Here is a 13,905-nt window from a genome sequence, read left to right on the forward strand (position 1 = left end):
TGCTGTGCCCCAGTGCCCACAGAAGAGGAATGCCTCTGTTGCAAGGAATGGGACCGGTTGCAGCCTTATTTTCAAGGTCTGGATGTGACCGAGGACGAGACACCTCCACCTGGAGTAGTATCCAGCTGGGCTTTATCTAGAGCTCGTGAGATATATAAGTGTGGCCTGATTGTGGTGCCAGACAGAAGATTAACTGTACGTTCACACCAAAAGCTGCCAGAGCTGCAAAGGCGTCAGGTCTAATTCATTTTCAATGGATAGTGGTGACCAGAGGCGTTTTGAGCTGCAAAAGCGACGAGCGGCGGCGTTCGGCGAATTGAGCTGCAAATGAAAGCTGGTTAACTTTATGCAAATTAGCTATGACGCGTTTGAGCTGCAAATGACCAGGCACCAATCGAAAAGTAGATGTCCATCGCTTGTGTTGAACCTATAACAAATCAAAAAATGTTGCTCATATTCAGTTCAGGTTTGGCCCACCTGACATGCTGCTGTGTTGTGCTACGGTGTGTTCAGTACTGGAATTTGTTATTTATGTGACGACGCCTGAATGCAACACAGGCTGTGAGAGCGAATTCAGCTATTATGCAGCTCTGGCAGCTTTTTGTGTGAACGTACAGTAAGGGGTCAAGTAAATATAGACGTACAATCCTCTGGGGACCGTGAATATTTACAGTAAATGTTATGAAATTTTAGCATTGTGGAGACATCTTGCTCTGTTGATCCATCCTCAATAAATAATCAAAAGACAATGTGGTACACTTATGTCACATTCACCCAGTCAAACACTGGTGGTGAGGCTACCATGCATGGTGCCACCTGCTACTCAGTAACCATACACAAGCTCTCACACACTGATGGAGCAACCATCGGGAGCAATTTGGGGTTCAGTGTCTTGCCCAGGGATACTTCAACATGCAGACTGGAGAAGCTGCTTTAAATTGGTGGATGACCCGCTTTACCTCTGAGCCACAGCTGCCCTGGCTGTGTTACTGTGCATCATAACAAATACCTCATGTTCACATCCATCACAAAGAACCTGTAAGCGTCTTTTCCTTTTTAACCATTTTTTATACTCTCACAACTTCATCACTGTGATGTGCTGTGACTCAGCAAATGCAGGATTGATCCCAACAACAGACAAAGCTGACAGACTGCTACCATTCAATGATTTACTGCCACAGTGAAGGCTTACTCACAGCTACAGGTGGGCAGACAGGCAGGTACAGGTCCAGGTTCAAGTCCAGGTGCAGGTTTAAGTCCAGGTTCAAGTGACAGAAACTCCAAAAAAACATTGTAACTTTGTCGCTCTGTCAGGGAGTGAAAAGAGCTCGCTGAAAATCTGCAGTGCTGATGAGGAAAGTGGAAACAGGTGAGCAGGTGGGCGGGGAAGGTCAGGTGACTGAGGCTGGAGGGAAAGGGGTTACTGCAGGGCAGGAGGGAGGGGCTGGGTGTGGGAGTGAGGTGACAGAGAGGACATCTGCTGGACAGGTAGAGAATGGCTGTGAATGGGTGTGAGGAAGTGGGAAAGTGGCTGGAGGAAGGAGGGCCAGAGGCAGAACGCGACAGTTAAAGGTCACATAGGGCCTTTCCCAATCCACCCCCTACACTCTCTCCCTTCCCACTTTCACTCTGTTTCTGCCTTCACATGGAGGGTCCGCCATATTGAGTGCCATCCCAAACAAAGCAGTGAAGAGTGAAAGTGAGTTATAAAACCCTCCGACAGTGAGCCTGCATTAATACCAACATACTGACCATGTGCTATGCTGTATTCAGTTCCTCATGGAAGACACTCTGTACAAATAAAGTTCTGCGACTACCCTTACAAATGTACTCTGCTCGAAATAAGATAGACATTTCTAGGCCTAATGTCATACAGATTTTCACATCTTTCTGTAGTCTCTTAAACAGTCACGTTCCTTTGTAGTGTTGTATATGTACAAGAACTGCTACAAAAAACGCTTTTAGAGATCAGAGTGAAAAGCCAAAATATGTTTACAGAAAGAAAGAAAGAAAGAAAGAAAGAAAGAAAGAAAGAAAGAAAAAGAAAGAGAGCTAGAAAAGCTGCCACAGAAGCTTAGGAGTAAGTTTAATTTGTGTGTATTACTTTTAGTAAGCATGAAAAGTAAGGAAATTTGTGTTTGGTAGATTATTTCTTTGTTGTAACAATGCTTCTTGGCAATAAATCTTATACCGTTGGAAAGCCTGTTTATTTCCCTTTTAAATGGTGCCACATTTGTAAGGAACATGCATTTGTGGGATGAGCAGCAGAGCTAAGTATGTGGGTTGCGCCCATGAAAAATTTTGGCAATTTAACAATTTATTCATTGAACAAACAGAAGCCTCAGTAGCGTGTGGAAGAACCATACACAGCCACAACAGCCATTATCAGAGACTACCTCCAGATTTGGGAGTGAAGAGGATGGAATGGCCTGCCAGCAGTCCTAACCTCAACCCCATTGAACACTTGATTGTGAACGTGTGATCAGCTTGGGCGTGCTGTTCGTGCCAGAGTCAGTACGTTTACATGGACAGTTTAATTCCACTTTCATTCGGAATGAAAGGCCATTCCGATTAAAAGTGATCATTCCGACTGAAAATTAAATCCAATTAAAGGGGGTGGTTTATTCCATTTGTCATTCCGAATGAAAGAATTTTGTGTGCATGTAAACGCTCATTCCTCTTTAAGTTAATTCCGGTCTTTCTGTGCATACTCGTTTCCTTGCCCTTCTGGCGCGATGACGTATATAGCGTGCATAGCAACGGGCTGAGATAGAGCAGTCGGACTCAGGGGCAATTCTAGGATCAGAGGTTTAGGGGTGCTGAGCACCCAGAGAGCTGCCCGGCCAGGCAAGATAAATTTCACTGTTTTGTACATTTTAACACAATTTCATTCCCACATTTGTGAAAGAAAAGCACAACACTTTTTGGGAAAGTCTGTGACTAAACCATCAAATCTGATAAAGGTTATTTAAATGCTGAGCCACAGCAAAAGAGGAATGGATTGGAATCATAAAAGAAACATATCGTAACCCTAATTTCTGGGGGAAGACAACTCATTTTGATACAGCAGCTCCTCAACATACACATAAACAGTATGTATGTTTCTGGAGTAAACCAGCCCCCTATAGTGAGTACCAAAAATACCAAAAATGGACCTTGGACTTATTTTTTGGACTTTTATTTGAAATGCAATGCACAACATGTAACATTAACACATTAACAGTAATTGACTTTTTCAATGTTTGTCTCTGCCTTTTTCCTTCTTGTCTGTATTATATAATACAAATACATAAATAAAAATACACTTCAAAAAAGAAAAGTGCTTGAAATCTACAAAATAATAATAATAAATACACACAATAGGAGTTATAATGTTAATGGGCATCCAGTCAGTTAGCTAGTCAGTAGCACCTTGGCTTTAATATTAACACATGCACATGACACAACAGCTAGCTTCTCTCATTCCAATTCAAACAGAGGACAGTGGTACTGACCACCTGTAACGTTTCCTAGCTAGAAAAAACGTCAGCTAACTCCTACCTAACAGCATAAACAGTGACCTACGATTAAATGCAGCAACAATGAGGACTGGTAATGATAATAATGTGTTGGTATTGAGTGGTAGAAGTTAAGAAATGTGCCACATATCCTGGTTTAAGCCAGGTGCTGTATTTCTGTTGTTAAAATATTACGTTGCAACCAAGTACTGTATGGTTTTGACACTTTTCTAGCTTGTTAAAAAGGGACATACAGTAAAAAAAAAAAAAAATTAGGGGTGCTGGGATTCAATTTAGGGGTGCTTTAGCACCCCCAAAAATGGGCTAGAAACGCCTATGGTCGGACTAATTGCACTCACCGGTTTCCATACACCAAAGCACGACCTTCTACCTCCCTTCTTCAACCTTCTACCTCCCTTCTCCTCCTCAACAGACGAAGCATTAGTAGAACAAGGTTGTTGTCGTACTGCTGCTTCAAGAATATAAGCAAAACAAGCCCGAAAAAGACACTAAGAACGGCGTTGTCAAGCATCTTGTTATCCGGAGCGAGGACTACAGTGTTTTCTTCCGGTAAACGTAAACACGTAACTTCCGCCCCGCCCCCTATCCAATCAGAAACCTTCCCTGCCCCAAACCTTGCCCCTATCCAATCAGAAACCTTCCCTGCCCCAAACCTTGCGCGGACCCAAATAAAGGCGATTAAACAGATCTCCCATGTAAACCCTCATTCAGAATGAACATTTCCCATGTAAACTACCTGGAAACACTTTAATTCCGAATGATTTCATTCAGATTCATTTCATTCTGAATGAGAAGCCATCATGTAACCGTACCCAACACAACCATGTTGGCTGACTTGCGACAAATGCTGGTTGAAGAATTGGATGCCATCCCACAGCAGTGTGTGGGGTACCAGGCTGTTGTGGCTGTGTATCTTCCACACACTACTGAGGCTCCTGTTTGTTAAATGAATAAATTGTTAAATTGCCCAAATGTCTTGTTTCTTCAGACTTCAATCATCCAGTCCACCAAACAACGCCAAACAAGAGTCAACCAAATTTTTCATGGGTGCAACCAACATACTCAGCTCTGCTGCTCATCCCACAAGAAGTAATCGACCAAACACAAGTGTCCTTATTGTTTGTGCTTAGTTTCATATACATTTAGAAAGTTATTTATTTCTTTTAACAATGAAAACATACAAACAAACAACAGATTAAATATAAGTGCTTCAAATGTGATGAACACGACACAGGAGAAAGTTTTATTTTTCTCCATTATGGAGAACATAAAATTGGATGAAGGTGTACTTTTCTCCATGGTTATGAAAGCTCCTTTCCATGGCAGAGAGGTAAGTTTGTCCCTAAGCTTGCAGCTGTGTTTATCCCCTACACCTTGATAAAGGGTGCTTCATTCAGCTGTGAAGGTGACCACAAAAGAGTTCCACTCCACAACAGAGTGGGAGTGGGCAGGGTCCGGTTTTGAAAAGGCCCATAGATACTAACACATGTCTGCTAAAGAGTCACATTATCAGTCTTTTAATAGAAGGAACCGAGGAAGTGAAGTGTATTTCCCTGCACACTTAAAATATAAATCCACACACATCTTTGATAAGATGGTTTTGTCTTTCCCTTGTGATTCATTAGTTACCTGTTGTGATCTAACAGCTGTTCCACGATGTGTCTCCCAGAGAGTTAAATACGTTTCCAAACTTTTTGCACCTCGTGCTCTATAAGCCCAGAAAAACAATTGCAGCTGCGTCACTGTGGCCCTCCAGGAGTCATCTATCTCTGTGTGAACAGAGCTCAAGTATTACAGCGTGATCAGATCCTGCTTAACAAGTCATCCGCCTGTATTAAAATAGAGCAGAGGTTGCACTGCAGCGTGCAATCTGCTAATGACAGCTGCAGGTTGGTTTGGTGATCCAGGATGAGTGAGACTTGTGAACAGAAAATAAAAATATAATCCTCCATGAGAACAATATTGGGAAAGGTTGTGACCTGAATGTTTGAGCTCCCAGCTGCCTGTTTTAATACTGATAAGGGCTGTTGCTGTGTCATCCTCATCGATATGACTCATTCAGATGCTCACTCACTCTTGGAAATCATGGTGATTTGATCTGAAGATAAAAGAGTCATTTGGCATCTAGTGTGACCTTCTGTCTTTGGATGGTTGGCGTTTTAAATCTACTCTTGTATCTGAGGAATAGTTTCTGCCAGATGATGAGCTGTCCTTGAAGCAGCAGCACTGACTGCTGGTTTTATCCACTGAGCTGTTTCAGGGAGATGATAAAGGCATCGTGACCTCGTGGTTGTACGCCTCTGTGAACCAGTCAAGTTGCAGTTACAGTTTACATCCATGTCTGTCCAGACTCATATGCAGCCATGAAAGCTGAAAATGCTTCAATAATGGATGCTACCAACCCAGACTCACTCTGAAGTCGTCGAGAACCGGCGCTTGGTCAGTGACTTCCGGCGTTAGACACAGATGAAAAAAAAAGTTCTTTTGACCTTTGACCCTTTGAATACAAAATGTTATCACTTTATCATTTTATCCTGTAAGACATTTGTGTGAAATTTGTCCAAATTAGCGTATGAATTCTTGAGTTATGTTTTGTGAGGTCACAGTGACCTTTGACTTTGACCACCAAATTCTAACTGGTTCATCTTTGAGTCCAAATGGACGTTTGTGCTAAATTTAAAGAAATTCCCTCAAAGCCTTCTTGAGAAATCACATTCACAAGAATGAAGCAGAAGCAAGGTCACAACACCCTATACTTTTGACCACCAAAATATTATCAGTTCATCTTTGAGTCCAAGTGGACGTTTGTGCCAAATTTCAAGAAATTCCCTTTAGGTGTTCTTGAGATATCGCCTTATGATGAATGAGATGGCCGCAAGGTCACAATGACCTTGACTTTTGAGCACCCAAATCTAAACAGTTTATCATTGAGTCCAAGTAGACGTTTGTGTGAAATTTAAAGAAATTTCCTAAAGGCCTTCTAGAGAAATCGAGTTCAAAAGAATGAGACAGATGCAAGGTCACAATGATCCTTGACCTGTGACCACCAAAATCTAATCAGTTCATCTTTGAGTGCAAATGGACGTTTGTGCCAAATTTAAAGAAATTCCTTTTAGGTGTTCTTAAGATGTTGCGTTCATGATAAATGAGATGGCCACAAGGTCACAATGACCTTGACCTTTCACCACCAAAATCTAATCAGTTTATCATTGAGGTCAAGTAGACATTAGTGTGAAATTTAAAGAAATTCCCTCAAGGCCTTCTTGAGAAATCACATTCACAAGAATGAGGCAGAAGCAAGGTCACAATGATCCTTGAACTTTGACCTGTGATCACCACAATCAAAACCAATTTGCTTAGGTTTCAAAGAGGTGATTGGGATCCTTCAATAAAAAATAAACAGCTGCTTTAAAGAACCCAAAAGGTTCTCCAGTCAGTTTTAAACACAATGCTCTACAAAGGAACATTTTCATTTGACTATTTTGTGCTAAGATCTTTTACAGTGTGGGAGAACGCAGACAGACATCAAATATAATGAAGATCAACAACAACACAAACACAGGAACAACGTGACTGCAAAAAGAAAGACAAATGTACATCTCATCACACATAAACCCAACTCCTACAGAACAACTGCAAGAAAGCAGAACAGCAACACAGAGAGTGAGAGAACCAAAGGAACCAGGAGGGCAGTAATGAATCTAATAAAGATAGAACAAGAGGGAGATGAAATAAGGATGTGGGTGTGGCCACACAGCTGATTTACAGTTTACAGAGTTCATCACATAATAAATCCTGATCAGACTCAGACTCAATCTCAGATTAAATTCAGCTTCATATGATATTTATAATAATTGATAACAGCACGACAAATTCAGTTGTAGATGTGGCGTAGGCAGCAGAGAGGTGGGTTAGTTCCTGTACTGGTGTGTGTGTGTGTGTGCGTCTGCCAGCAGATGCCCACACAGTAATCTAATCAGTGTGTGGAAATGAAGTTAGATGTGCGCTGGCAGCCAGGACACACCCATGAACACACAGAACACAGAGGAAGGCAAAGAGGAAGACGATGACTCAGGTCCAGCCCTCCACTTCTCCGTCTCTCGGCAACCACAGACCACGTCCACAACAAAGAAACTACACAGATTAAAATGTTTTCAGTCACCAGGCTAATGCCGAGCTTTAAAAGATGTAACACAATGAAGATTCGACACATATTTGAGTCACTGTGAAGCCATTAGATGTGAAGAAAGATAAGATCGCATTCAGAAAAACAGCTGCTGTCATCACTCAGTGGCGGGAAAAAGGGAGTGACTGTTGGACAGACAATGTCCGGACTGTCCAGTTGGACGTGTGACTGAGTGTTTGTGGTTATTATTAGTGGCCTGTTGAGCCAGGAGTGTGTGTGTCTGTGTGAGACGGGAGCCCGACGGCTGCTGTGGACAAACCAGCTGACCGTGCCAGCTGACGGCCACTGGTCAGCTCAGTCACACCCAGGAGGGCGAATAATTCTGTGGGTGTCACTTCTTTTACACCGAACCAACTTTACTTCCTTCTCTGTCCTCTCTTTGCAGTCCAATCATTAGGATTCAATAAAACATAAAAAACGTAATTTTCACAGTAATGATCTCTTCATCAAATCTGGATGTACCCATTAAATTTTATGTGTACAATTTGTTGCACTGGTGAAGCTGCTTTTCACAGTGCGATGCAAAAATGTGGTGCAGGAAAATCTGCATGCAAATATCAGTTCAGTGCTGTTGATTCAAGTTGGTGTCAGACATGTTTGGTTAGCTAATGCTGCCAGAAAGCTGTCCAGTAATTTTAATGTAACAGCTTTTAAGTGGTTACACCTGTTTACTTTACACCAGGGGTGTTAAACAGAGCCGGCCCGCCAATGGGTCAAATCTGGACCACTGGAAGACTTTGTACACCTAATATAGCAACGCACTTGTGAAGGCTAAAGCAGGATTTATAGTTTTGCGGCAGACCCTACGCCATTGTGAGCTCTTATACTTGTGCGGTGGCGTGTCTGTGTCACTCTGCAAGTACACAAATCAGCTTCACTATAACTCGCAGCATACACAGACAAACACTTGTCTTTATCTGGACACATTTTCCCCACAAATACAACATGCTAACGCTATTAGCACAAGCCTATGGCATTTTACATTGTATTAGAAAAAACATTTCACGAGAGGTCGGGAGCACTTTCACCAAGATAACAGAAAAACTTTGTGTTGACAGTCCACAAATTGTTTGTCCAACTTTAAGGGCTGAAAAAAATACTCGTGATGTTTTGCCGGCAGGCTGCGAGCGTTTAGACACACAGAGCCGGATTGGCGAGTTGATCCGAGGCGCCCAATTTTCCGCCTCGTAGGGTAGTCATATTGGCGGAACCCTTTTAGTTTAAACAGACCGAGGCGGCCTTCTGCAACGGGAGGGGCTGTTGAAGACTTGTGGGAGGAGCTGTTGATGACGCCGCACGTGCGAGCCACTGGCGGTGGATAAACAGGAAACAGCTGATAGCAGGAATTAGCGAGCAGCTAGTAGCAAGAGGGAAACACAAACCTGACAGACACTGTAAAGATGAGCAACTGGGGAGACAAGGAATTGCGCGCCCTCCTTGTCCTCGCAAACGAAGAGGCCATTAACCGTCAGATGACGGGGACGGTGAAGAACGGGCCGACTTACGAGAGAATCGCCGAAGGACTGACCAGCCGCGGCTTCCCTCCCACGTCACTGTTTACGTCACACGCTGAGCTACACGTTTTGTTACTTGCTCACGCCCCCCATTGCCCCGAAAAAGGCACATTCTGTATAAACAAAAGTAGGTAGGCGGCATTTTGCTGCACTCCCCGATTTTGTTTTTATACTGCCAATGCTGAAAAAAGACTGATTGGGCTTTCCTGCAAATTTGCACAATTCCTGTCTAAAAAGGGCTTGTGTGTCCCTCTGCTGACCAGTGCTGGAATGTAACTAAGTACATTTACTCAAGTACTGTAGCAAATCTGTGGTACTTTTACTTTACTTGAGTATTTTAATATTATGCCACTTTCTTCTTCTACTACTCTACACTTCATGGTTCCAGCTTCTCAAATCTGAGGACTTTTTGCCTTTCTTAGTTTAATAATAGTTTAATAATTCAGATGTTTTAATTTATCTAAACTTTTCTGCATGACTTCTCTTACTTTTAATACTTCGCCTCAATGCTGATTGGCTATTGTGGTTAATGAAGTTCAGATTTTTCAACTCACGTCATTCATATTCGCTTCATTCATGCTGCTTAAATCGTGTATTTTGCATCATTTGCGCTGCATCCATCGCGTCACCCAGCAAGAATTCATGTCTAATCACGTCTTTACAGTGACCTTACATGTAATTTACTCGAGCAAATTGTTTTATTTGTGCTCGGTGTGAACACAACATAACACCAGTGCGGACTGCATCGAAAATCACATTTACTTTGCTCAAGTTTATTCAACAGTGTTGATTTCACTTCTGCAGATTTTCTTCCTATGTTGTGTTCACACCAAATGTGATGCAGATTTTAGCAGCGCATTAGTCGCACAAGTTTAAATGCCAGAATATTTTGGTTGACTCATGTAATACATTTAAATAACTTGCATCATACGTGCGTGAAATCAATGAAAAAGACTACCTCCGGTACGTCCTCTGCATCATATGTCCCTGGAAGATCCCAGTGCTGATTGGCTATCACGGCACGAACAGGTTGCTGAAGTTCTGAGTTGTCTCCTGATTAAACGCACTACATTAAATCACGCTACTCGCTTCATGACTTGTGTATTTTGCTTTGCGACCATTGTGCCGCCCGGCAGGAATTCGCGTCTGTCCTTATGTCATGTGTAGGGGGCGTCACCTATGCTAACAGGTGACTTATAATCAAGTGAGATTGATCATTGAGCACAGCTGGGTCAGAGCAGATCTGACTTCTCTTATTTTTTTGTCTTCACAGAAAATTAACAGAAAATGTAAGAAACAATTAAAGAGAATGTTTCTGCATGAGGCCCAGTGTCACACACAGTCATTTGATCCATTGTCAAAATAAAAATATTGACTAGTGCAGCTTTAAGGAGGTGGCACGTAAACATTATCTCTTGTGAGTCTCTCTGTCCAGAATCAAAAGTTAAAGTACCCTTCATGCAGGACGGCCTGTCAGTGTTATTATGTGTTGTGTTACTGGATATTCATCACTGATTCATGTGTGTGGAAGCAGCACAGTCCTGTCAGAGCCAATTTAAACTATTCTTCAACTGTTTTCTTTTTTACTATATGACAGTGCATTGTGTTTTCTGTGCTCTAATTAGGTCCTAATCTGTAAAGTAATCAGTAACTATGCTGCTCACTGATTGGTCGCCTCTGTAGACATTTTCTCAATGTAAAATAAAAATAGACAAAACAAACTGTCATGTATAAAAAGCCAGAGAGGGCGTGCATGTAATTATTATTTCTTTATTTTTCCGAGGATCATTAAAGTTGACATATCCCTGTTTTCCTGTGATAACAAAGTAATTACTCTGCGCTGACACTCACTGTAAAGCTGTTTACCCGTTATCACTAAATAATTACTCTTTGATTTTGAGTTTTGACACTTTGTGTTGAGATGAAGGAATAATTGCTTGTTCTGTTGAGATAATACAACTTATTATCTTTCTCAAGTAGACAAGCTTGTTTAGCGTCATGTCATAACAATATTTAAGCATCTCTAAAATAAATACTAAAATACTTCAGACCTCTGTAGCTTCACTGTGTGTAAGTTGTGTTTAAGGCTCAGAGGAAAGACAAATCGTTTTATCATTATCTCCAAGAATCACACATCTGTCTCAAACGGCTTCACAATGTGTCCGTCTTTAGACCTTTAGCTGTTTCTGTGTCTGACCTTTGACCTCCTCTGTGGAGAGATCAGAGAGGAGGAGGGACAGAACGGCTTATTTGGCTCCTGGAGATCAATTATGTGTCACATTTCATTGATCTGCACTTAGTGTGGCTTGATGACTGAGCACCAGCTCAATGACACACATGTAAATGTTCTGAATCATGAAGTTTATCATTAATCACTTCATTAGGATCAGGGCCACTATCACCATTTTAACACTGGGGGGCCCGTTTTGTGGCTCTGGGGGGAAATGCCCCGCACGAGAAATTTTTATAAGTCAAACTGACCATTTTAGAGCGTGTCACAGTGATGTCATCTTATCCCGGTGCAGCTGCCTCTCCCCCACAGGGCTGTAGGCTCCATAGGAGTGTTAAAATGTGTTTGTCTTGTTGTGGGAGCCAGAATAGAAGGAGTCATGGCTCAAAACCAGCCGCCACTGCCCGTCAACAAAAACAAAGACAACTATGGTTAAATGTGATAAGGCCAAAGGACTGGACGGAGGCCATCATCAAAAATGCTCACATGTGCAGCGCACACTTCATATCAGGTTAGGGAAAAAGTATTTCCTGTTGTAGGGATGAATAAGGTTATGTGTATTAAGGGTTATCATGTCCACCTCATCAGAAACTGGGGAGGGATTAAGAGGAATATTGGATTTCTCTGGAACGCTAACTTTTTAGCACATTAGCTAACGTTAGCTTCCATAGCAAAACAAACAAGTGTGGTCCTCCTTTGTAAGATTGGCTTCCTGTGACATCATCCATCCACTGAGTGAGAGCATACGGGTCGGCCAGTCTGGTCCCGTTGGTCAGTGTTTACTTATTCAAGTAACACTGGCGGTCACACTGTTTAGTTTGCAGGAGAGTGTATGTTTCTCAGAATTTGGAAAATGAATGAGTTGCCAAGCGATACACATTTCTCTTACCATCCAGCTGTGGATCACTCATCACTGCCCATGTTCGGAAAAGCAACCATGAGGCCATCTTGTTGAGGTCAGCTGTGCGGACAGAAGCCATGGATCACCAGAACCATCCGGAAACATGGACAATTATAAAGCAGCAGCCAACAATGTAAGAAGACACAATAAAAGGACTATATTACAGTGCACAAGTGAAAAGCAATGATGGGATCACACTTCAGTTTACCAGAGTTGTACCTTGTATAATTTCATGTGAGTTAAAAAATATAATATTACAATAATCTCACAATAACAACACTGTCTTGGTGTCTCTTCCTACTTTTCACTCCTTTAAGTGAAGCTTTTAAACAAGTTTCCTGTTTTGGTAAGTTGAACTGCAGCACCACAGAAGAACACTTATAAAAACTCAGTATAAAGTCAAAGTTCAGAAATACATAATGACTGCATATCATTATATTTTTCTCTGCATTGCATTTACCAAAAAACAATCCGGTGAGTTCACATCTTAAAACACAGGTGAAGTATTTTCTCTAGTTAGTCAGAAACCAGCCAGGTTAAATACTTAATCACACTAAAAAGAACACGCTGACATGTTGGAGCTTTTTGTCCCACTGGCAGCTCTGCACCCTTACAGCAACACCAAACACTAGAGTGCCATCTGGTGGTGACAACACAATACTGCACTCACATCAGACAGCAGGTATGAACTACATTCCTGCTCAGGGTTCAGGGTTACAGGGCGGCTGGAGCCTATTCCAGAGGACATTGGGTGAGAGGTGGAGGCGGGCCCTCAAAAAACCTGAAATAAAAAGTAATTTTTTTTTATTCTAATTAATTAGTGCCACAATTAAGTTGAAATTGACTGAATAAATCAGTTGAAAGACTGAACTTTTTATTAAAGAAATAGTGGAAGCTCTTTGAGGCGTCTCTCACCCCTTAGGGACTGTTCATTATTTATGAGGGGAAGGAAGTGGTGCAAAAAGGGGGAGGCATGTCAAATAATAATAATGAAAATAAACAACAACAAATAAATAAAAAAAACAAATATTAATATTAATAATAATAACAATAATAAGTACTGGGTAAGGACTTATGTTTTTTATTTTGGCTTAGGGGAGGGGCATACAAATTTAAATGGCTGTATTTTGTATTTATTTTACAGCCGATTTTTTTAAAAAAAAAACATGCCTTCCAAGTTTTGGCAATGTAATTTTTTTTTTGCAATTTTTCAAGAAAACTTTCACAAGTTTGTACACCATTTATCATAACCAGAAACTGTAAAATCATAAAGTATCTTTGGATTTTTAAATTTCCGACAGTCCTTGGATGCATCGTGTGTGACAAATACAAAAAAAAAAACATAATCACATCTATCTCAAGGCAATTGAATCGAACGCAAGTGGACTTGGTTTTGTAGTTGGTTTTCTAAGACAAAACCAAGTCCAGTTGCGTTCGATTCAATTGCCTTGAGATAACTATGACCTGGATGAATGAGAATATCCACAGGCATAATCACATCTGATCTTAAAATAGTGACGTTTCATCAAAATCACTTCATTCTATGTTTAATTGAA

General features: G+C 41.5%; 1 protein-coding gene across 5 annotated transcripts in view; it reads right to left on the reverse strand.

The window, feature by feature from the left end:
• Nucleotides 1-13,905, reverse strand: part of mef2d (myocyte enhancer factor 2d) — a 218,889-nt gene that overhangs the window by 90,251 nt on the left and 114,733 nt on the right. The window lies entirely within an intron of this gene.

This window comes from Epinephelus moara, chromosome 6, assembly GCF_006386435.1.
Source record: "Epinephelus moara isolate mb chromosome 6, YSFRI_EMoa_1.0, whole genome shotgun sequence".
Classification (NCBI taxonomy): Eukaryota; Metazoa; Chordata; class Actinopteri; order Perciformes; family Serranidae; genus Epinephelus; species Epinephelus moara.